Below are 23,437 nucleotides of genomic sequence, written 5' to 3' on the forward strand. Positions count from 1 at the left end.
AAGAGCCTCATGCGTACGGAACTATTTAAAGTGGAATGACCACGTAAAACAAATCGTGGGAAAGGTAGATACCAGACTGAGATGTGCTGGAAGAATTTTCGGGGAAAAAATTCATGTACGATAGAAGTGGCTTGCGAAACACTTGTATGACCGTTCTTGCGTATCCCTTATCATTATGTGACTCTTACCCGATTGACCCGAATGGCTTTATGTAACAGTTAGAGGAAATACAACGAAGGTCAACACGTTTTGTCATGTTGTTGTTGTTGTTGTTGTTGTGGTCTTCAGTCCTGAGACTGGTTTGATGCAGCTCTCCATGTTACTCTATCCTGTGCAAGCTTCTTCATCTCCCAGTACCTACTGCAACCTACATCCTTCTGAATCTGCTTAGTGTATTCATCTCTTGGTCTCCCTCTTCGATTTTTACCCTCCACGCTGCCCTCCAATGGTAAATTTGTGATCCCTTGATGCCTCAAAACATGTCCTACCAACCGATCCCTTCTTCTAGTCAAGTTGTGCCACAAACTTCTCTTCTCCCCAATCCTATTCAATACCTCCTCATTAGTTATGTGATCTACCCACCTTATCTTCAGCATTCTTCTGTAGCACCACATTTCAAAAGCTTCTATTCTCTTCTTGTCATGGTATCGTTTATTAACTCGGAGAGCGTTACGGAATGCTCAACAAACTCCAGTGACAGACATTAGAAGAAAGGCATTGTGTTTCACAGGAAGTTTCGAATGCGTGTGTTCCTCCCATGTGTGACTTGTAAGATGACCGCGACGAGGAGATCATAGAAATTAGAGCTCATACAGACCGTTATTCTTCCCACACATCGTTCACGACACACGCCGTAAGGCAGCTTGTGAAAGACGCGTACAGGGTGTAAACAGTAATTCATTACAGCGTACCACAGTGGTGTAGGGGAAGTCGAGACGAACAATTTAATAAAGGACACTTGCGATCCATCCAGCTGTGAAACAGCCTCAAACTGTTTTGCACAAGCGACCTAAGCTACAGCGCATGCTTGCTGCGCGAGTTTTTCAATATCCTCTCGCCCTCTAACGCCACCGGCTTAGTCGACTATTTTGCTAACATCATTAGTTTAAGCTTTCCCGTGGGGATAATGAAAGAAAAAATGCTTTTGTAAACTTCATGCAATAACCGGTTACGTTTAAAATTCGATCTAAACTCACCGTTACAAGCGCAATAGTTTCGTAGTAAGGAAGCCAGAGAAACAAAAGATTTAATTCGTAACTATATGCTGCTAAAATTCACAAAATTTTGACTTAAAATTTGACGTCAATTTTACATTTTGTAAGTGCAAGGACAAGCGGTTTTCAGTATTCGAGGGCGATTTTAGCAAAAATATTACCCGGCGCCCATGTTCTGTAGCTTACGTTGCTTTTGGAGGCTGTTTCTCTCAATTTGTTCGTCTCGACTTCACGTGAACCTCTGTGGTAGGTTGTAAGCAGTTATACTTAATACCCTTACGCTTACGTCTAACGCTCAGCAGGGTCCTTTCAGCTAGCCACTGCTAGTGCCCCCGCACTGCTCAAGACAACCTCTGTGAGGTCTGGGGGGCACGTAGAAGAGGTAGCGGCAGACAGTGAAGCTCTGAATGTTGCACGGGAGAAGAAGTCGGAGAGTGCAGTTATGTGTCGCGCTGCCTGCGGAAGAGATCTGGGTTCACGTCCCGGTTCGGCACATAGTTCTAGCTTGTCCTCAGTCTTCGTCGGTGAGACTGTTCAAAAATGTTCAAATGTGTGTGAAATTTTATGGGACTTAACTGCTAAGGTCATCAGTCCCTAAACTTACACACTGTTGTTTTTATTGTTGTTGTTGTTGTTGTGGTCTTCAGTCCTGAGACTGGTTTGATGCAGCTCTCCATGCTACTCTATCCTGTGCAAGCTTCTTCATCTCCCAGTACCTACTGCAACCTACCCCCTTCTGAATCCGTTTAGTGTATTCATCTCTTGGTTTCCCTCTACGATTTTTACCCTCAACGCTGCTCTCCAATACTAAATTGGTGATCCCTTGATGCCTCAGAATATGTCCTACCAACCGATCCCTTCTTCTAGTCAAGTTGTGCCACAAACTTCTCTTCTCCCCAATCCTATTCAATACCTCCTCATTAGTTATATGATCTACCCATCTAATCTTCAGCATTCTTCTGTAGCACCACATTTCGAAAGCTTCTATTCTCTTCTTATCTAAACTATTTATCGTCCATGTTTCACTTCCATACATGGCTACGCTCCATACAACTACTTTCAGAAACGACTTCCTGACACTTAAATCTATACTCGGTGTAAATAAATTTCTCTTCTTCAGACACGCTTTCCTTGCCGTTACCAGTCTACATTTTATATCCTCTCTACTTCGACCATCATCAGTTATTTTGCTCCCCAAATAGCAAAACTCCTTTACTACTTTAAGTGTCTCATTTCCTAAACTAATTCCCTCAGCCTCACCGGACTTAATTCGGCTACATTCCATTACCCTTGTTTTGCTTTTGTTGATGTTCATCCTAGACCCTCCTTTCATGACACTGTCGATTCCGTTCAACTGCTCTTCCAAGTCCTTTATTGTCTCTGACAGAATTACAATGCCATGGATTTTAATACCTACTCCGAATTTTTCTTTTGTTTCCTTCACTTCTTGCTCAATACACAGATTGAATAACATCGGGGATAGGCTACAACCCTGTCTCACTCCCTTCGCAACCACTGCTTCCCTTTCATGCCCCTCGAGTCTTACAACTGCCATCTGGTTTCTGTAAAAATTGTAAATAGCCTTTCGCTCCCTGTATTTTACCCCTGCCACCTTCAGAATTTGAAAGAGAGTATTCCAGTCAACATTGTCAAAAGCTTTCTTCAAGTCTACAAATGGTAGAAGCGTAGGTTTGCCTTTCCTTAATCTAGCTTCTAAGATAAGTCGTAGGGTCAGTATTGCGTCACGTGTTCCAATATTTCTACGAAATCCAAACTGATCTTCCCCGAGGTCGGCTTCTACTAGTTTTTCCATTCGTCTGTAAAGAAATCGCGTTAGTATTTTGCATCCGTGACTTATTAAACTGATTGTTCGGACAGCACCTGCTTTCTTTGGGATTGGAATTATTATATTCTTCTTGAAGTCTGAGGGTATTTCGCCTGTCTCATATATCTTGCTCACCAGATGGTAGAGTTTTGTCAGGACTGGCTCTCCCAAGGCTGTCAGTAGTTCTAATGAAATGTTTTCTACTACCGGGGCCTTGTTTCGACACTACTTAACCTAAATTATCCTAAGGGCAAACACACACACCCATGCCCGAGGGAGGACTCGAACCTCCGCCGGGACCAGCCGCACAGTCCATGACTGCAGCGCCCTACCCCCTCGGCTAATCCCGCGCTGCGTGAGACTGTTATTGGACACGTCAGCCGCTCATTTACAACGACGTAACCCTACGCACAGCGTAGGAGGGCCCCCGGGAGAAAGGTAACGGAAGCTATTCAGGGGACCGGTTATTCTCCCTCGTGAGCGAAATTGTGAGTGTGGCGCTGAATTCTTTTCTCGGTCACCCGAGGAGAACGTCGGTAGGCGAGGCATTGCCACTGCGCGTCACTGGCGCCAGTGTCGCAGGCGAATACTCATCAGGCGCGGTGGCCCTTTCCGGGTAGGCGGCGGCGGCGGCCCCCTCCATGCGCGCGCCGCTGGCTCATTTGCGTGTCCTCGCAGTCGCAGCGGGAGACGGTCGTTGCCGATTTTGCCGCGGCGTTAGCAGCCGAGTGAATCCGAGGACTCTCGCTGCTGAGATAATCGCAGGCGGCAGCGGCGCGGGTTAGCATAGCTCCCGCGCGAACAATGTCCGTTAATTACTCTTTTGTGGGCGTTCTTGCTGCACGCGTTGCGAGGAAAAAGGCGCGGCGCTGCAAGCGGGACGAAGCCCGATGCGCCGGCCGGGGCAATGGCCGCCTCCTCTTTCCGCCTGCCCGTCTGCCTGCTGGATGTCAGTCTTAGAGTAAACAGCGCCACGCTTCTTGATCCCACTGCACAATGGGCGAGCTGCGTGACGCACCACTGTAGAACAAATTTGTGGAATCTTGTCAGCGTCCTGGTTTTCGTTTGTTCCCGCCGGCAAACGAGATTGCGTATCTAAAACTGACCAGTCTGAAATGAGAACTCCCATCGTTTCTGCCCTTCCATGAACACCGGTAAAATATTTTGAAGCGCACTTTTAGTCATCGGTCTTCTGACTTGTTTGAGCGAGCCACCGCGATTTCCTCTCCTGTGTCGCCAACCTCTTCATCTCAGAATAGCACTTGTACTCTACGTCCTCAGTTACTGGATAGATCCAAATCCCTGTCTTCCCCTACACTTTCATCCTCTACAACTCCCTGGAATATCATGGAAGCTATTTCGTGATGTTTTGACACGTTTCCTATCATCCTGTCGCTTCTTCTTGTTCGTGTTTTTCATACGTTCCTTTCTTCGCCGATCCCGCGGAGAACCTCGTCATTCTTTATCAGTCCAACTTATTGTCAACATACTTCTATAGCACCACATCTCAGACACTCCGACTCTCTTCTCCGGTTTTCCCACGGTCCGTGGTTCACTACCATACACTGTTGTCCTCCAAACGTACATTCTCAGAAATTTCCTTATCAGATTAAGGCCGATGTGTGATACTAGCAGAAATGGCATCCTTGTTTCGTACCTTGTGTGTTATTTTGCTTCCTTGATACCAGAATTTCTTAACTTCGTCAGCTTCATGGTCATCAATTTTGGTGCTAATTTTTTCGGTAATCTCATTCTGCTACTCACCATAACTTTTGTCTTTCTAGAGTCTGGCCGAGCAGTTCTAGGCGCTACAGTCTGGAGCCGCGCGACCGCTAGGGTCGCAGGTTCAAATCCTGCCTCGGGCATGGATGTATGTGATGTCCTTAGGTTTAGTTAGGTTTAAGTAGTTCTAAGTTCTAGGGGACTGATGACCTCAGCAGTTAAGTCCCATAGTGCTCAGAGCCATTTGACCCATTTTTTCTAGAGTTTACTCTCAGCCCACAGTCTTTACTGATTACACTCTTCATTCCATTCAAATGTCCTGTAATTCTTCTTCACTGAGGATAGCAATGTCATCGCTGAATCTAATCTTTGATAGTCTTTCATCCTGAATTTTAATCCCACTCTTTTTCCTTTTCTCTTGTTTCAGTCATTGCTTCTCGATGTATGGACTGAACAGCAGGAGCGAAATACTACACCCCTGTATTACACCATTTTTAATCTGCGCACTTCGTCCTTGGTCTTGCATTCTTATCTTTCCGTCTTGACTCTTGTACAGTTTGTATACTCTCCGCCTTTCCGCTACAGCTTATTCCTACTTTTCTCGGAATTTAGACCATCTTGCACCATTTTACACTGTCGAACGCTTTTTGCAGGTCGACAAATCCTATGAATGCGTCGTGGCTTTTCTTCAGCTTTTGTTCAATTATAAAGTGCTTCTTCAGGATTATCTTTCTGATGCCTTGACCTTCCCTAAAGCCGAACAGATTGTCGTTTAATTTTTCCTCAATTTTTCTTTCCATTCTTCTGCATATTATTCTTGTCAGCAACTTAGAAGCACGGATTGTCCGATAGTTTTCTCACTTACCTGCCCTTGCTGTCTTTGGAATTGAATCGATGACATTTTCCGAAAGTCTGGTGGTGCGTCGTCAGTCTCAAAGATTCTACGCACTATCTCAAATAGCCGTTTGCCACTTCTCCTGTGTTTTTAGAAATTCCAATGGAATGTTATTTATCCCTTGTGCCTTGTTTCACCTTAAGTCGTAGAAAGCTCTTTCACATTGTGATTATAACACTGGAGCCCCTGCGTCTTCCCTGTCGACTCCTGCTTCTTCTATCAAGTTATCAGATGCCTCCCCTGCCCACCCCCCACCCCCCCATCACCCCGTCATAGAGGCCCTATCTGCTCTCTCATCTGCATTTAACAGTGGAATTCCCACCTGACTGTGCAACGCACACGTGGGATAATGTCAATGAGAGTACTTGTCGACAGTATATCTTTCTGTGCAGAAGCTATTCGTGCCTTTTGGCAACATATTGTATGACTAGTTACGATTTAAAACAAGATATGTCGTTTGAGATTGGGTGTTTCGGCCTTAAGCCGGTAGCCACTGCAGCAGAAAATTTTATATCAATGCAACCCAGATGTACGAAATAAAAATTTATCCAATTTCCTCAATGTTGAACAGTTGTAGACCTACCATTCCGTGGCAGCATGCCTCGAATAAGCGAGTAAAAACATGGCTAAAGCGAAAGAGAGATAGAGCAACAGTATAATGAAAGACCACAAGTGTATTCTGTGGTGTGCTGTGTTGGAATAGCGCTCCCATCAGTAGCGAGTGAGATGCCTGCCTAGCGAAACATATCTCAAAAGGAGCACTTCTCGAGTAAGCAGCAAAACTGCTACGGCCCTTCCGATCTGGGGAGGAAGCGGTTCCTGAAAGCATCGTAAAGTAGGGAGACCGCCGCGATATATAGCAGCGGTTGAACTAACCCCACCGTGAAGAGCTTTTCAGACACGCGCAGATCTTTGGGAAACCGGAGCATCAAGAAGTATTTTCCGCGTAAAAGCTCTGCCAGCGTCTAACGATCGCGGTGCACCGATAGCGCCGATACTGTGGGCAGGAATTTAATCAGTGCGTTCTCCTGTCACGTTTATTAAGGCTGCGGGGGCGGCAGAGCGTGTAAATGGACGCGGTCTCCTCGCCGGACGCGGCTTAATTAAGTCTGTACGCGGGTGCGGGCAGCGGCGCGCGATTCCCGAACAAGTCTGCGTGTGTGCCTGCCGGGACGGGCCCCTAACGAACCAAAGAGCGGACTATCGGGTATCATGTGGTCTTACTTAATGAAGCTCCGGGCAGAGGGCCGCGCCCGCTGATACGCTGGGCAGTCTTGTGTAAATATTAACTCAGCTCTCGCTGCTACCGCGCTGCTTGTTCCTAATGATTTTGTGATATTGTCGTAACGGTTCTCTTCTTTCCACAATGGCGGAGAAAATTCAGCTGATTCCTTTCCGCCGGAGATTGGGTGGGGTGCTTTAACGTTGATGGATGGGAGCAACACAGAGAACAGGATACACATCTAACCAGAGTCGCTCTGTTCAGTGCACCAGTGCAAGAAAGCGCCGTCTTTACGACTCTGGAATCTTGTACGGTAGGAGCAGAGGCCAAAACTCCTTGGAGCCAGAGGCGTACCCGTGATCCGAGGTAGGGGCACGGGAAATGCTTTTGAAATATCAAGACGAAAGGTTCTGGGGTACACTTGCTTGCTACAGTGCTTGACAAAAAGGGTGGCACGGTCAGATCTGATTGTGACTTCGTAAACAAACACACCATCGATGAGTGTGGAGATGATCAGACTTCCATTTCTCTACGACTGGTAGAACGGCCACCAGAGTGTACTGATGTTCCTGTTTAGTGTTGTTACCATGCCTGGTAGGGTATAAAGGGGGTGTGACCGGTGTCTGATGAGTGGTCACTGTGAAGGACACAGAGGCGCCCCCTAATCATGTGAGGGAGACTTCTCAGCATCAGACGGTTTGAAAAGGACCTCATTGTGCTTCTTCATTTGACCGACTGGTCCAATCACGGAAAATCCAGATTTGTGGAGTATTCGAATGACACAGTGGCCTAATGTTGGACTGCATGGGAACGTGAGGGCAGCCATACTCGTCGTCAAGGTTCCAGTCAACGTTTGATCACCACAAGGGAGGGGGGTCGCCGTGTTGTGCATCAAGCGCATCGTAACCCTTCCACATCTGCGCCTGCCATCCGAGAACAATTTCTGGACTTCCTGCAACATTGGTCGGAAGCTAGCAGCAGCGGGACTGAGAAATTACCGACTCTTGCGTAGGCTGCTGTTAACACCACATCAACGGATGCGTTTGTAGTGGTATCGTGGCCGGGAAGCATGACTGCTGGTGAATGCCGTCGCGTTGAGTTCTGCGATGAATCGCAGTTCTGCACTGCCCCGGAAAGCCATCGTCGGCGAGTATGGGAGCTACCTGGGGCGAGGTCCCACTCTTCCATTGTTTTGGAGAGCGACAGCGACGTTACTCCTGACGTCACGTGTGGAAAGCTGTCGGTGATGACTTGAGGTCACGGCTCCTAGTGGCTGAGGAAACTCTGACGGCACATTGCTATGACACTGGTATCCTGAATCCTCATGAGTCACCTGTCGTGCGGCGGTACCATTGTGCGAATTTTCAACTGGACAATGCTCGGCCACACATTGGACGTGCCTATGAGCTGTGTACGTGATGTCCTCAGATTTGTCCCCGATAGAATACGTGAGGACCAGCTCGGAAGTCAACTCTGTCCCGTGCCAGAATCCAGGACCGATTACAACTGTTGGGGGCCAGATTGCCTCAAGACAGGATATAACGGCTTTATGACACCTTTCTCAACCGAATCAGTGACGCATCCAGGCTAGAGAGGGTGCAACGTCATATGGTAAGTGGGCTCATACTGCCAAGTTCTTTGTCAATTTGACTCGATATTCTAAACACTTAAATAACTTCACATTACCTCTCAACCACCGAGCGAGGTGGCGCAGTGGTTCGACACTGGACTCGCATTCGGGAGGACGTCGGTTCAATCCCGGGTCCGGCCATCCTGATTTAGGTTTTCCGTGATTTCCCTAAATCACTCCAGGCAAATGCCGGGATGGTTCCTCTGAAAGGGCACGGCCGACTTCCTTCCCCATCCTTTCCTAATCCGATGAGACCGATGACCACGCTGTCTGGTCTCCTTCCCCAAACAACCAACCAACCAACCTCTCAACCCCTAAAGTTTCATTTCGTTCCCTCTTCCCCTTCTGCGGGCTTTACTTTTTTTCAAAATTTATACAATACTCCGGGCTATTATGCCGTGATAGGATGGATTTCACACTATAACCCAACGTTTCACCCCCATCTGTGGAGGACTTTTCAAAAGAAATCGTTCTTTGAGTGTCCGATTTACACTCGCTACTAACTGCAGCAAAATTCTGTTTCCGCACAGTGTTGTGATGTCACATGCTTTGAATAGCGGACCGTAATTGGCCGTTATCGGTTGCCGCCATCCGCTGTTGCTATCACCTCACGGCGGAAGACTAGTACACATCATTTTCAGCACCGGGATCCAGATGTCATTCAGTTTCACGCTCTCGTCCTTCTTGATGAAATTCCTGGGGTGTTTAACAATCTCTATGGGCTGTCTGTATAGCCTTTCATTGAAGCATATTCGGTTTGCTAGGAACAGTTTTGCAAAATGGGGAAGAGGGTGTGTGAGCGCAGCTGCATTCCCCCCCCCCCCCCTCCCCCTCTCCAACTCCCTTCGGTGCCCAATGGCTAAGTACGCTTATGCGTGGAGCCATCTAGTTTTCCGTGGTTTCTGTAACCCACTTCTGCCAAGCGAAATGGCGATGGAGAGGGTTCTGTCACTAGGGCTGTAGCCAATGTCCTTCATTTTTAATATCTAAATAACCTACTAAACCGTTTTTCACATCATCAAATCATTGTCAGAGATGAAAGACGCGGTAAGTGGCAGAAAACGTTCCAGGATGACCGAGGGTTGAACACTGAACCCTTGTCTTTGCAATCTCACGCTTACTGACTTATTCACCGAGACGTAGTGCACATTATAATAAAAAGAACAAGCATAAATTGGCTTTTGGTGGCCCCGAGAACACTGTTATGCAGGTTTCTCAGCAAAATGTGGGCACAAAATGGCACTCTCATAGGTACAAAAAGAGAGGATTATTAGTGTTCAGCATAACATGGCATGACGGGGGCATTCATCGTGATCTCTTTCGAGAAACCTTACATAGTTACAGTCGTAGTTCAAGCTGCCTTCGTACAGTAGTGATGGGATTTCTTTCTACTGTGAAAATAGCGCTATGGCCTTGAGTTACTGTGAATCCTGATGGGAAACTTGATTTATTTATTTTTTCAATTCGCCGAATAGCGTGTTTCAGTCTCCACTATGTGTTCGTTGACTGTGGTATTGTATTGTATTGTATTGAACTGGGGACCTAGAAACGACGGAGAGGCTTCGTCCTCGCCGTAGCCCGCAGTGGTACAATCCCACGACAGGCTACAGCAGTCCACTCACCCCACCGCCGCCCCACACCGAAACTACAGCTATTGTGCGGTTCGGCCCCCAGTGGGACCCCCGGGAACGTCTCACACCAGACGAGTGTAACCCAAATGTTTGCGTGGTAGAGTAATGATGGTGTACGCATACGTGGAGAAAGTGTTTCCGCAGCAATCGCCGACATAGTGTAACTGACGTGGAATAAGGGGAACCAGCCCGCATTCGCCGAGGCAGATGGAAAACCGCCTAAAAACCATCCACAGACTGGCAGGCACATCGGACCTCGACACTAATCCGCCAGGCGGATTCGTGCCGGTTCTTCCCGCCCGGAAAGCAGTGCGTTAGATGGAACGGCTAACCGGGCGGGCTGGCTATGTTGTAGTTTTCCTGCGGCGACGATAGTTAAACTTCTGAGACAGTTCTCCCATCTGATCCGCTTACCATATGTAACCAAATTACCTGAACAAACCAAATTTCACCAGTACCTATCGCCATGCTGCCCCCGTTTCTAAGTGCGTCTTAATCTGTTCGGTGGTTGAGTATGGTTAGTGCGAGCTAATCTCTACTTTGATCTCATGACAGGATCTTATAGGGAGGGCGTGCTCTTGCCTTTTTACAGCGTTTATTACTTGTCAGATGTTTAACTGTATCTTTTCGTTGTTTGGAGTGAGAGTGTTTCGGTTATAGTATTCTGTTTATGTACGTACTATAGATGGGTGGAGAAGTAAAGGAAAAGAACTGGCGGATTCTTTGTTCTCATTCAATTCAGTGCTAGGAGATTATGAATACAATCCGGAACAGCAAGCAATGTAGTGTCAGGTATTCTACGTCATCATGTCTTACTACGCCGCTTATTTGCAGTCTTGAAAATTAATTCCTTTAGTCTGATCGAAAACAATTACCTTCGCACTATGATTCTTTACAGCATTCCACCACGGAGAGAATTCCACACTTTAGGCCGCAGACGTAATTGGTAAAATAAAAGCACGTGATTTTGCGGAATATCTCCAATGTTTCGTGCAGCTTCATACCTACCATTCAAAGTCTTACATCTTCGCGAGCGATTTGTTGCGCACATGGCGTAAAGTGATGGAGCCCGATGGACGAACCAATTTTCAGCTGACTTTGTTCTGCGCCGCATTTTGCCTTCGCAGCCGAAAGGAAGTAAATTAATGAAACAGCAGGACCGGGAAGCCGGTATTACGGCAGGTCCATCGCGGGTCCTCTTTCATTTGAGGCGCTTTATCACCAGCCACGCTTCATTAGCTAATCCCGCATAGCCCATTAGGCCATCGCCGACCGTCCGTCTGGCGTCTGCCCCGGCAACTTCCAGCAGTCCAAATCACACTCTCCTGGCCCGAAGCCTCGATACCGTCTGTCTTTTACCGGACCTATCATCACTGTTTGGCACAGCTTTACTCCTGGTGAGTAGAATAATTCATTGTGTGCCCTTAGTTGTTTTTCATTGCCCCAGGATTTCTAGGGGCGCTCCTCGTCATCCATCTTACTCGTTTTTTTTCTGTTTTACCGTATGCAGCGGTGGCCAAGCGTTTCTAGGCGCTTCAGTCCGGAACCGTGCAACTGCTACGGTCGCAGGTTCGAATCCTGCCTCGGGCATGGGTGTGTGTGCTGTCCTTAGGTTGGTTAGGTTTAAGTAGTTCTTAGTTCTAAACTTAGAACTAATTAAACCTAACTAACCTAAGGACATCACACACATCCATGCCCGAGGCAGGATTCTTAGTTCTAAACTTAGAACTAATTAAACCTAACTAACCTAAGGACATCACACACATCCATGCCCGAGGCAGGATTCGAACCTGCGACCGTAGCGGTCGCTCGGCTCCAGACTGTAGCGCCTAGAACCGCTCGGCCACTCCGACCGGCTAGTCAACTAGTAATCCTTGTAATCGACATTTACTAGTTTACTACAAACACTTCCCTGTGTTACAACAGTCAATAGTGCGTCGTTTTCCGCTTATTGATGTAGAAGTTTCCTTTTTCTATTCTGCAGCCAAAATCGGAAAATGAGCTCTTTAAACAATTAAAATAGGGAGTGTTTCGTTATTACAAGTAGTTAATGGATAGTCATTGCTACACCGGTATGTTTGCTATGTGTGCGTAACAGAGTATTACATACGGGTAGTCTACATTGAAGAGACAAAGAAACTGGTACACATATCTAATACGCGTAGGGCCCCTGCGAGCACGCAAAAGTGACGCAACACGACGTGACATGGACTCGACTAACGTCTGAAGTAGTGCTGGAGGGAACTGACACCATGAATCCTGCAGCGCTGTCTATAAATCCGTAAGAGTACGAGGGGGTGGAGATCTCTTCTGAACAGCACGTTGCAAGCCATCCCAGATATGCTCGGTAATGTTCATGTCTGGTGAGTTTGGTGTGCTAGCGGAAGTGTTTAAACTCATAAGAGTGTTCCTGGAACCACTCTGTAGCAATTCTGGGCGTGTGGTGTGTCGCTTTGTCCTGCTGGAATTGCCCAAGTCTGTCGGAATGCACAATGGTCAGGAATGGATGCAAGTGACCAGGCAGTATACTTACGTACGTGTCACCTGTCAAAGTCGCTTCTAGACGTATCAGGGGTCCTACATCACTCCAACTGCACACGCCCCACGCCATTACAGAGCCTCCACCAACTTGAACAGTCCCCTGCTGACATGCAGGGTCCATGAATTCATGAGGTTGTCTCCATACCCGTACACGTCCATCCGCTCGATACAATTTGAAAGGAGACTCGTCCGACCAGGCAAAAGTCCAATGTTTGTGTTGACGGGCCGAGGCGAGGCGAGTGGGCCATCGGTTCCGAAAACCTATATCGTTGATGTTTCGTTGAATGGTTCGCACGCTGACGTTTGTTGATGGATCAGCATTGAAATCTGTAGCAATTTGCGGAAGGGTTGCACTTCCGTCACGTTGAATGATTCTCTTCAGTCGTCGTTGGTCCCGTTTGTGCTGGATCTTTTTCCTGCCGCACCTTTGTCGGAGATTTGATGTTTTACCGGGTTCCTGATATTCACGGTACACTCGTGAAATGGTCGTACCGGAAAATCCCCACCTCTGTTCTATAATTGTCTGATAAATCATTTTTGTATGATGAAGTTAGAGGTGACAGCGACGAGACAACACAATATTCTTGTAAAAGTATATCGAAAGTAGGTTCCAGATGTAAATCAGGCTTGCCGATACCTCAGACCAACGTTCGTTGCGACCATTTTCTCGTAGCCGCATAGAATTTCTTTTCTGCAAGGATCATTTCTAGCCTCTAAACAGTCTAGATTCTCCTATTGTATTGCGTAGAAACGTCAGCATTTTTTAAATCAGGAGACGATGCGCGCTGTTGAATCTACGAATGCCTTACACTAATTCGTGAGGTGTATAGTAGCAGTATTTTGTCCCATACACAAATATCTTGTTGAGCTTCGATTTCTGCTGATCGATTTCGAAAGAAAATGCTCGTTTAAGTATTCTGCTTCATGAAGATTGGTTAATAATACTGATGGCGACATTGGACGTTCCTGTACAGTATCCTCTTGTCATAGCATTCAGCATTCAAAACTGTTAACTAACAAGTGAGATTCCTCCCAGCGGCAGTTGCAACCGACACAGCAATTTATTGCTTTTGTGCAACAGACGCGAATTGTGGAACGAATGTTAGTACATGCGAACACACACACACACACACACACACACACACACACACACGAGACTGGCCGTTATTTGAAAGTCAAGTTACTGCCGAAGATCACGCGATGCTATTGAAACGTATTCGTTGCAGCTGAGTTGCGCAGTCGAAGTGCATCTGCGAATGCACATTTCAAGATCGAAAATAACAGCTCTCCGGTTATTTATCATTCTGTGCCGCAGTGTGTGAGGATGAAATGTTTAAAAACGAAGTTCCAATGAGTACTGTCCCCTTCCGCTGAATTAACATCTGAACATCCGAATGATCAAAATGAATCATTTATCAGATGCGTGCTTTGTATTGGTTTTCTCGTACATGTTGTAGAGGAATGACGTGCACTTTCGTATGGATTCAAATAAATGCCCTGAATGCTTTACATCCAAGGCAGTACTTTTTCTGGATTACTGTGCAATTATTATCTTCAATTTGCAGAAGAAGAGATTTGTCATCGACTAATTTACGACTGAAAGCCAGGCGCTGTAGCAAGAACCGAATTCGAGGATCTGAGCGTTACTGAATGGCCCGAAAGAGAGTCGTTAGCGAGAATTTCTCGCCTGTGCAGACGTAACAACTGTAATACTCGGTCGGTGAATAGTGTAAATGGACTTGCGTTGTAGTTGACTCGATGACGCACGGTCTAACAGGGAATGAGCATTCGTAACTGTCGACGAAAGTGGGCATTAGCGAAGCAGTGACTCGCCATTTGTACGCAGAGAGGGGATATTAATTTGACAATGCCAGCGGGTGGTAATGGTTAGCGTGTTTGCTGAGAGTATTTACGAAACTCTGTAACCGTCTCGCGCGCGCATATCTGTGTGTGTGCGTATTTGTGTTTAATGATCCGTACTGTGTTTTTCTACGGTTGTTGCTTGATATTGTGCAGTTCCAACACTTCGTTGACGTAAAGGGCCAGACACTATATTTTATTATTTATTTCGTTTTCTGTTACAGTTGCATACTTATTCCTTAATGGCGACTAGTTCGGAATGAGTCTGTTCATTTTCGAACCATTGTCTTCGTCTTTATCTTGTAATTGTAAAACAGTATATAAAAAATTGCTACCGACCAAAATCTGCGAGAAGTTCTACTTGCTGTGAACGTGCAATATGAAATCAAGAAGTCGATGCAAGTGTATATCCGCTTTACACGGTCCCCCGGCAGTCTGTCGAATAATGCGACATGCTTTCAAATTTTAACCCACATTAGGCGAATATAGTGTGTACGATAAGAGGAGAGAACGAAATTTCGCAATTCTCATTATAAAATTCATATAAGTTTCTACATTTGAAGAGGATTCGTTGTCTTTTGTTCCCTGGATAGATACAAGCGCTCCAGTGCAAGACGTGTACGTTTGTAATGAGGGAAAAGCAACAAAGTGAGAAAAATATGGTTCAAGCAGAAAAGCATCTCCGAACTGAAGCGTTGATAAACGTGTGCTTTTTCACGGATTAGGATCGACGCTTGGCCATTCTTTATTTTGAATTGTTGCACCTTTATTACCACTATTATCTACAAGCACGCGGTGTTTGACAGGCCTAGCTGAATTCATACTGCACGATAGAATTGCTGATGGGTAGGCCAGACAGAGAGTTGTTTCGCGCACCTATTGTTACCTCCCCACGGGCTGCCAAACTATATTCTACCAAGCAAGGTTTTGCAGTGGTTAAAGCCTCCGACTCATATTCAAGGGGGCCAAGATGACTCTGTATAACGTGACTCAGGTAGAATATGGAACAATTAAATCTAGGCTTTTAGTCGGTATTTTGCAACATTACTTCCGTATATACTCTCGTCCTTGACGCTACCGTTTCTGTTTCATTTATTCTTTTTCGAAATTTTATCTCACCTCCTAGTTGCTGGGAGCTTCAAGACGGTTTTGAACTCCATCCATTGTGGAAGTTATTATGAGTAGTGTTCATGTGGATGATCTTGCAACATTCCTCGACCTCGATTTTAGAAGTGTAGTGTGTCACACGTGCATCCACTACCGGAATGTTTTTCGGTGAACCCAAATGACTCCTCGGTACTGCTACACTTCTAAAATAGTCCTAAGAAGCAAGATACGTGCCTGTAACAATGTAAATACAGTCAGAAAGATTCTAAGAGACTACCACTAGATTTGAACACGTACTCTGCTAACAGTGAACGCACGACCTTCAACTGGTTTCTTGCAACTTCCGCGGAAATCTTCTTCACCAAGAAAAAGCGGACAACATTTAAAAACTACGCTGACCAGGAGCCACACCAGAATCATGATACTTAAAATTCCCACTGAAACCACTGCAGTTCGTAAGCTTTAATCAAACCTCGCCAGATACGTGTCCAGGTAGCGACACTTTCGCCATGTTGTACGAGGTCTACACCAACCAAATACTTGCGCGCGTCCTAAGCTGCACTCATATCTAAAAAATCCGAAATGACGTTTCGGAATTCCACGACTACATATGTGAACGAATTTGAGAATTTTTGTATGCTTTCCGCGCTGAAAGGATAAATTTATCGATCATTGTGGGTCACCATCTACCGGCATCAGATTAAAGCAATACTATCAAACCAACCTCCACCCCAGAGGGCTTATGACTCACCTGCTTCACCAAAGACGACTGTCGGGTGAATCTCAGATGTCGCGTGCCCCAAGCAGCGGCAGAAATGATTTAAAGACGGTCGTACCGCAAGTGCACTCAGATACGAGCTTTGTCCCGTTAAGAGTGGTTCTCTGGTAAATACTGCTTCGTGGCAGGAATTATCTCAGTTTTATTTCCCATTTGCTGCTGTCGGGGGAATACCAGTTGTTACCGGAAAGCCTCATAAGGGGACCATCAAACCTATTAATCATGAATTTTGATAAACCTTAGGCATACTGTACAGGGACCTGCCCTGAGTACGTGCGTAGAGGCCTTTCATGCGACGCCTCCTACTTCCCGACGAAATTGGTGTTGAAGTTTTATGCGTACGCCCTATGTCTGTAGTGCTAGTTAAGTTTCGATCTAGCGAGCGTGGTGCAGCGGTTACGGTTTCTGGCTACCACACTGTCAGCACGGCTACAAATCTTGCCCGAGTACTTTTGTTTCTCAATTTTATCACGTCGAGGAAAGATTCATAATAATACATTAATTAATTCTGCATCAATTTAGTGCACCTGCTTTCACAGGAATGAGAAATACACGTGTTTCGCATCGAAGCTGATGAAAGAAAGCACAGCATTTTTTAATTTAAAGGAACTATGTTTTCCGGCGTCGCTTCTGAAAAATCCGTGTGCCGGCAAGGCAGTAGCTTTCATTAAATATGCATGTTGCTCTGCGAATTTATGTTTCAGCTGCTTCTACGACAAATACCATATGACTTCTGTTCTAGCACAGCAAGCGAAAGCGAGTAAGCCAATTCTGGACAGGACCCTCTACAATAGTGGTTCCCAACCTGGGATAATGACCCCTGAGAAGAAAAATAAAATTTTATAAGGGGTAAAAAAAGGGGGTGTTAGTAGTGTTCGGGTCTAGAAACTGAACATCTTAAAAAAATCATTAATATTATCATCAGTATTTCGTAAGATTGTAATACTGATTACTTAAGTTACCAATAATTAAATTTTTTATTTCAAATAGTCGCATTAACGCGTGAGGCAATGTGGTGGAGGTTAAATAGTGTGAAACGAGTGTATGAACGATATCTTACTTGTTCTTCACATACAGCACCTATTGCACACATACTTTTTATCATCCATTTGTGGTAATAAAATTGATACATATATGCTTAAATATCTCATGAAAATACCTTCTCCGAGTTGTATGTAGTTCCCACAATGGACCAGAAACTTCTGCATTATTCATTTCGCTACAATAAACGATGTAATTCAGATCGCAACACAGCAGTAATTATATAATGGCTGCTACATTGCTATGCGGCAGTGGTCAGGAACCTAGCGGTATAAAAGCAGTTGGCATAGTATACACCGTTTGACTTGGTTGATTTTAAAATGGGGTTGCAGGGTCTAAGTGAACCAAGTGTGACTAGGGAGGGGAATGGTGCACAGGAAGCATGTTTTGTAATAAGTATCTAAAATCGATGTGGATAATTAGGTTTCTTTTCTGAGGAGGAGTTTTAGCTAACACTCGCGGTGCACGGAGAGTTACTTCATCTTTCTATAAACATGAATAAAATGTTGTTAGAATTAAGCGCTACCAATTGTCCCATTGAATCATTATTTGGGGGTTTAATAAGACCCTTATGAAAACTAAATATCATTTATCTTCCACCATGTAAAGAATATCCGTTCAAAGAAAATTATTTTTCTTTCTAAAGTTCAGTTAGGCGCTAATGTTGTTGGTGAGGGAGGAAAGGGGATGGGTACGGGTACTAGCCAATGTCTGATTGCACTCACGGGTAATAGTCTGAAAAGGGTTGGGAGCACCACTCTACAACATACCTAAGACTCATCAAAATCCATTATTAAGAGGTCTGATGGTCCTCTTGTCAGACTGGTAAGCTAGCCTAGAAGATTCCGAGCACGACACTGAGCATGGTAACCGAGCGAGGTAACGCAACGGTTAGCACACTGGACTGGTATTCTGAAGGATGACGCGTCCTGCCATCCAGTTTAGGTTTTTCGTGATTTCTCTAAATCGCTCAAGGCAAATGCCAGGACGGTTCCTTTGAAAAGGCACGGCCGATTTCCTTCTCCGTCCTTCCATAATCCAAGCTGGTGCTCCGTCGCTAATGACCTCATTGTCGACGGCACTTTAAACACTAATCTCCCCTCCTCCTCCGCCTCCAGCATTGTGAATCTACTCAACAGCCTACACTATGAGCGCAGAGAGACTACATCAGCAGATGCCAGCTACAGTCAAGGCAAGCGTGCCTAGCTAAATGGTTCAAATGTCTCTAAGCACTATGGGACTTCATATCTGGGGTCATCAGCCCCCTAGACTTAGAATTTCTTAAACCTAACTAAAGTGAGGACATCACACACATCCATGCCCGAGGCAGGACTCGAACCTGCGACCGTAGCAGCAGCGCGGTTCCATACTGAAGCGCCTAGAACCGCTCGGCCACAGCGGCCGGCGTGCCGAGCCCAGGGGGCCTGGAAACTGCGCCCTTGCCTCAGAGACAAATCTCGTCCAAAAGCGCCGACTTCGGTGTAGGACTCAAATGAACGTAAAATCTCTTCCCCAATTAAAATACAAATATTACAATCACTCCTCCGACTTTTCGTAGCCACAGGCTGCGAAATGGTTACATCTCGACTAAAGGCAAATCTAAAGTTTGAACATCGATACATCGCTATCTTTAAAGACGATTATTTGCTTCTGAAGAGAACAGAGAAATCGAGACATCCCATACATTAGAAATAACGTCGTATGCCACACGATAAGTAAATGGAACGAGTACCAAATTGTGTCCGGAGATCGGTTAAGCTGGTATAGCTATGAATATGACTGTGCGCATTCGTGAGTCATATTATTTCGTCGAGCGGTACTGCAGCATTTGCATACCCCGAAAGGAAATATCTGCTTTACGTTAACAGTGACGTTTTATCGTCTCTCTCTTTGTTTCTCTTGTTTCGCAGAATTCGTTTTGCATTTGCCAATCTGTTTGAACGACACGAATGGCTCCGCGTGTTTCCATTGCAGGAAATTAATATGGTGTATTGCTTTTACTCGTAGCGCGCTGCCCAGCCCTCCCGTTTCCTATCACTTCACATTGCCGCTCCACGCTATTGGTTATCGTCACATCAAATAAAAACCGAGGAGAAAGTACTCTGCGCTTTCGGAGCGCGAGTACATATTTCCATTCTCATATCGGTGCGGGTATTGTGTAGAACAAGTGACAATGCTAAATGTACAGAATCATTCATGTATCGCGAGATTTTTTGAATACCGCGCGGCAACTAACGGGATTGGCACAGCCGAGTGAATATGGCGCAGCATATTTCAATATTTGGCTTACTCTTCCGTGCGGACAGGAATACTTATTACGGTTAATGCCGACCGGTTGTTCTCCTTCGCTGATCGAAGCGCGCACGAATATTGGCAGTGGTGTGGTCACGGATGGGGTAGCAGGCGAGGAATCACGGTGGATTCCGCTGTGGCCCCGCAGCGAGCCGTGGCTGGCCTCGCACCTGACCCGTAACACGCAGAAGCTTGTTTCACTGGACGGAAGCCCCGCCGAGAGGAATACGTTTCTGAAAGGAAACTTTGGAGTTACCTCAGATGCTTTTTGTGTTGGAAGACTTTGGTCGGGATTATCCCGTATTCCTTCTTCAGAGAGAGGAAAAACACGGGTTACTACTATGTCGAATATTCCACTTTGTAATTGTTCTTATTACACGAACTACTTAATTTGCTTCCCCTGTCCCCCGAAGAAAACAGTACTGTGCTGCATCGCTGAATGTACTTCGCTTGTTGTGCCGTATGTATCAAACACTCTGCTTCGGCTTGATCCAATTTTTAACTGCGTGTGACGCGTGTGGGACTGTAACTCGCCACTGTGCAACCAATTTCATGTTTCTCTGTTTTTAGCACACAACGAAGTGTGTACAATTCTTACTGCTATACTAATTCGAAACGATTGTTTCTCTTCTAAATCTTGAGCCTTACTTCCTTATAGCTCCCTCCATTTCTTCTTTATGTTCTATGTTCACACGAGTTCTCAAATACGGTTTCCGCAAATTAATTTCCTGGTACTGCTTCTGATTGGGCATATGAACACGCCAGTATCGATTGAGGAAATATGAGATTAACTGCTGCCTTTTAGGTCCCATAATTGATTATCTCTCTATGTTAACTCATTGCCCTGTTGGAATCGTGACAGAGTTGTCAGATTGCTACTTGCATTTTAAAATATTCGTTATATGACTGAAGTGATTGTGTGTGGACTGAAGGAAACGTGTTACTACTGGAGCGACCAGGAAGTTATTTGTTGTTGTTGTTGTTGTGGTCTTCTATCCTGAGACTGGTTTGATGCAGCTCTCCATGCTACCCTATCCTATGCAAGCGTCTTCATCTCCCAGTACTTACTACAACCTACATCCTTCTGAATCTGCTTAGTGTATTCATCTCTTGGTCTCCCTGTACGATTTTTACCCTCCACGCTGCCCTCCAATGCTAAATTTGTGATCCCTTGATGCCTCAGAATATGTTCTATCAACCGGTCCCTTCTTCTAGTCAAGTTGTGCCACAAACTCCTCTTCTCCCCAATTCTATTCAATACCTCCTCATTAGTTATATGTTCTACCCATCTATTCTTCACATTCTTCTGTAACACCACATTTCGAAAGCTTCTATTCTCTTCTTGTCCAAACTATTTATCGTCCATGTTTCACTTCCATACATGGCTACACTCCATACAAGTACTTTAAGAAATGACTTCTTGACACTTAAATCTATACTCGATGTTAACTATTTCTCTTCTTCAGAAACGCTTTCCTTTGCCATTGCCAGTCTACATTTTATATCTCCTCTACTTCGACCATCATCAGTTATTTTGCTCCCCAAATAGCAAAACTCCTTTACTGCTTTAAGTGTCTCATTTCCTAATCTAATTCCCTCAGCATCACCCGACTTAATTCAACTACACTCCTTTATCCTGTTTTGCTTTTGTTGATGTTCATCTTATATCCTCCTTTCAAGACATTCTCCATTCCGTTCAACTGCTGTTCCAAGTCCTTTGCTGTCTCTGACAGGATTACAATGTCATCGGCGAACCTCAAAGTTTTTATTCCTTCTCCATGGATTTTATTACCTAATCCGAATTTTTCTTTTGTTTCCTTTACTGCTTGCTCAATATACAGATAGAATAACATTGGGGAGAGGCTACAACCCTGTCTCACTCCCTTCCCAACCACTGCTTCCCTTTCATGCCCCTCGACTTTATAACTGCCATCTGGTTTCTGTACAAATTGTAAATAGCCTTTCGCTCCCTGTATTTTACCCCTGCGTACAGCGTCTGCAAAGTATCTTGTTCCGAGAGCGGCGGATGATAAGTGAGACATGGCGAGTAAAATCAGTAGTATAGACATGGCTGTGAAGAACGACGTTAACGAACTATTTGCCTTGTTACAAACGAGATGTCTTATAGGAACTTCAAGAGTATGCACTACAATTGTCCGTTTACTTTCTGCTATTTTTCTCATCAATTGGTAAGACTTCGACTGACAGAACAACCTTTCATCAAGTTGACGAGATCATTTTACTGGCGTCTTTGGAACGCTAGGGGAGTAATTCATATTATGCTCCCCTCTTTCCTGTAGAATTAGACCAACTTTGTTTTACAGTAGACTCACTTTCTCATTGTGGTGTAATTTCAGGACGATTAACTATTCAGAGTTGTCTATTTGTCTATGCAAAATACCTAGAAGAATTTGCAATTACTGTAATGTATCAGTTCTAGAGGAGACTACCTAATTCATCGATGTTTGGAGCTGACAATCATGTGCTCCATTTCTTGTCGGGGCACTCACCTGGTCCACACTATTCTTTTCGGTCGAAGTTGTTTAGTTGCCGCGAGTGTCATCGGGCACCTTTACCGTCCTCGTGTTGACATCTTCGGAGATGAAGAAGAGCTGTATTTGTTGGATATATTGTGAAGTGAAAGTCAGTTGACCCCATCATTCATTTACGTCACACTTGTTCTTGTACCAACGCCAGTACTTACTGCCTCATTCATATCACAAAACACACATGCGCACGATCGGGCGCCCCCACCCCCCTCCCCTCACACACGCAGGTCCAGAGAGAGAGAGAGAGAGAGAGAGAGAGAGAGAGAGAGAGAGAGAGAGAGAAACAACATTCTGTATATTCCAGAAGGAGGGGATTGAGAACAAAGTTGTATACTATTCTAGCAGTCGCTTTAAAAGTGGGCGGGAAATAAGTTTTCTCTCGTTGCACGGAAAATAAAGCAGGGCTCACACAAACCGGCAATATATGCCCTTTTTTTTAGCATTATCAAAGAAGTGATTTTATGCCCCTCTTTTTAGAATTATCAAAGAAATGACTTTAACTCCTGTTTGTGATAGTTTCCAGCTACGGAGGCATTACTCACAGTTCAGTAACTTTGCTACAGAAGTTCGGTTACCTTTCTTCTGCCTTAAGTTCCTAACTCTTTCCCTGAATTGGTCCCATTCGGCCGAAACTTGGCCTTCTGCCCTTAGAAATAGTAATAAAGGTATCTAATGAAATTAGAGGCGTGACGGTGGCCGTCGTCTTGCTTTACTGCGTCTTTCACGCTTTGCGCTCCCGCCTCCGTCACCCGACCCCACGTTGATGGTTACAGTCGTTTCCCCGCCAAGCGCGTTTCCGGCCAACGCGCGGGAGCAACTCTCCGTGAACAGCTGGGGCCAGAAACACCCTGGCCGCCGACTGCGCTTTTCTGTTTCCTACATTACTTTGCCGACCTACAGTTTATGCTGTATACACTGCGGGTACAGCTGTATCGCTACAGGCACACGCCGTTTCTATCACAAAAATCTGTTTTTAGTTTTTTTATAGTCTTTACTCTGTTGCTTATTTTGATGTTGTCAGTTTCTTCCTAACCTCTGTTAATCTCTTCAACACTGCACACCTGTCACTCAGTAACCTATGGAGCATATCACAGTCCTGTACTTTGCCAGTTTAGTTTTCTCTGTGTCGC

General features: G+C 45.4%; 1 protein-coding gene across 1 annotated transcript in view; it reads right to left on the reverse strand.

Moving 5' to 3' along the window:
• LOC124803203 overlaps positions 1-23,437 on the reverse strand; it is a 214,186-nt gene that overhangs the window by 60,897 nt on the left and 129,852 nt on the right. The gene's annotated exons all lie outside the window — the stretch shown is intronic.

The sequence above is a fragment of the Schistocerca piceifrons genome, chromosome 6, assembly GCF_021461385.2.
Source record: "Schistocerca piceifrons isolate TAMUIC-IGC-003096 chromosome 6, iqSchPice1.1, whole genome shotgun sequence".
NCBI lineage: Eukaryota > Metazoa > Arthropoda > Insecta > Orthoptera > Acrididae > Schistocerca > Schistocerca piceifrons.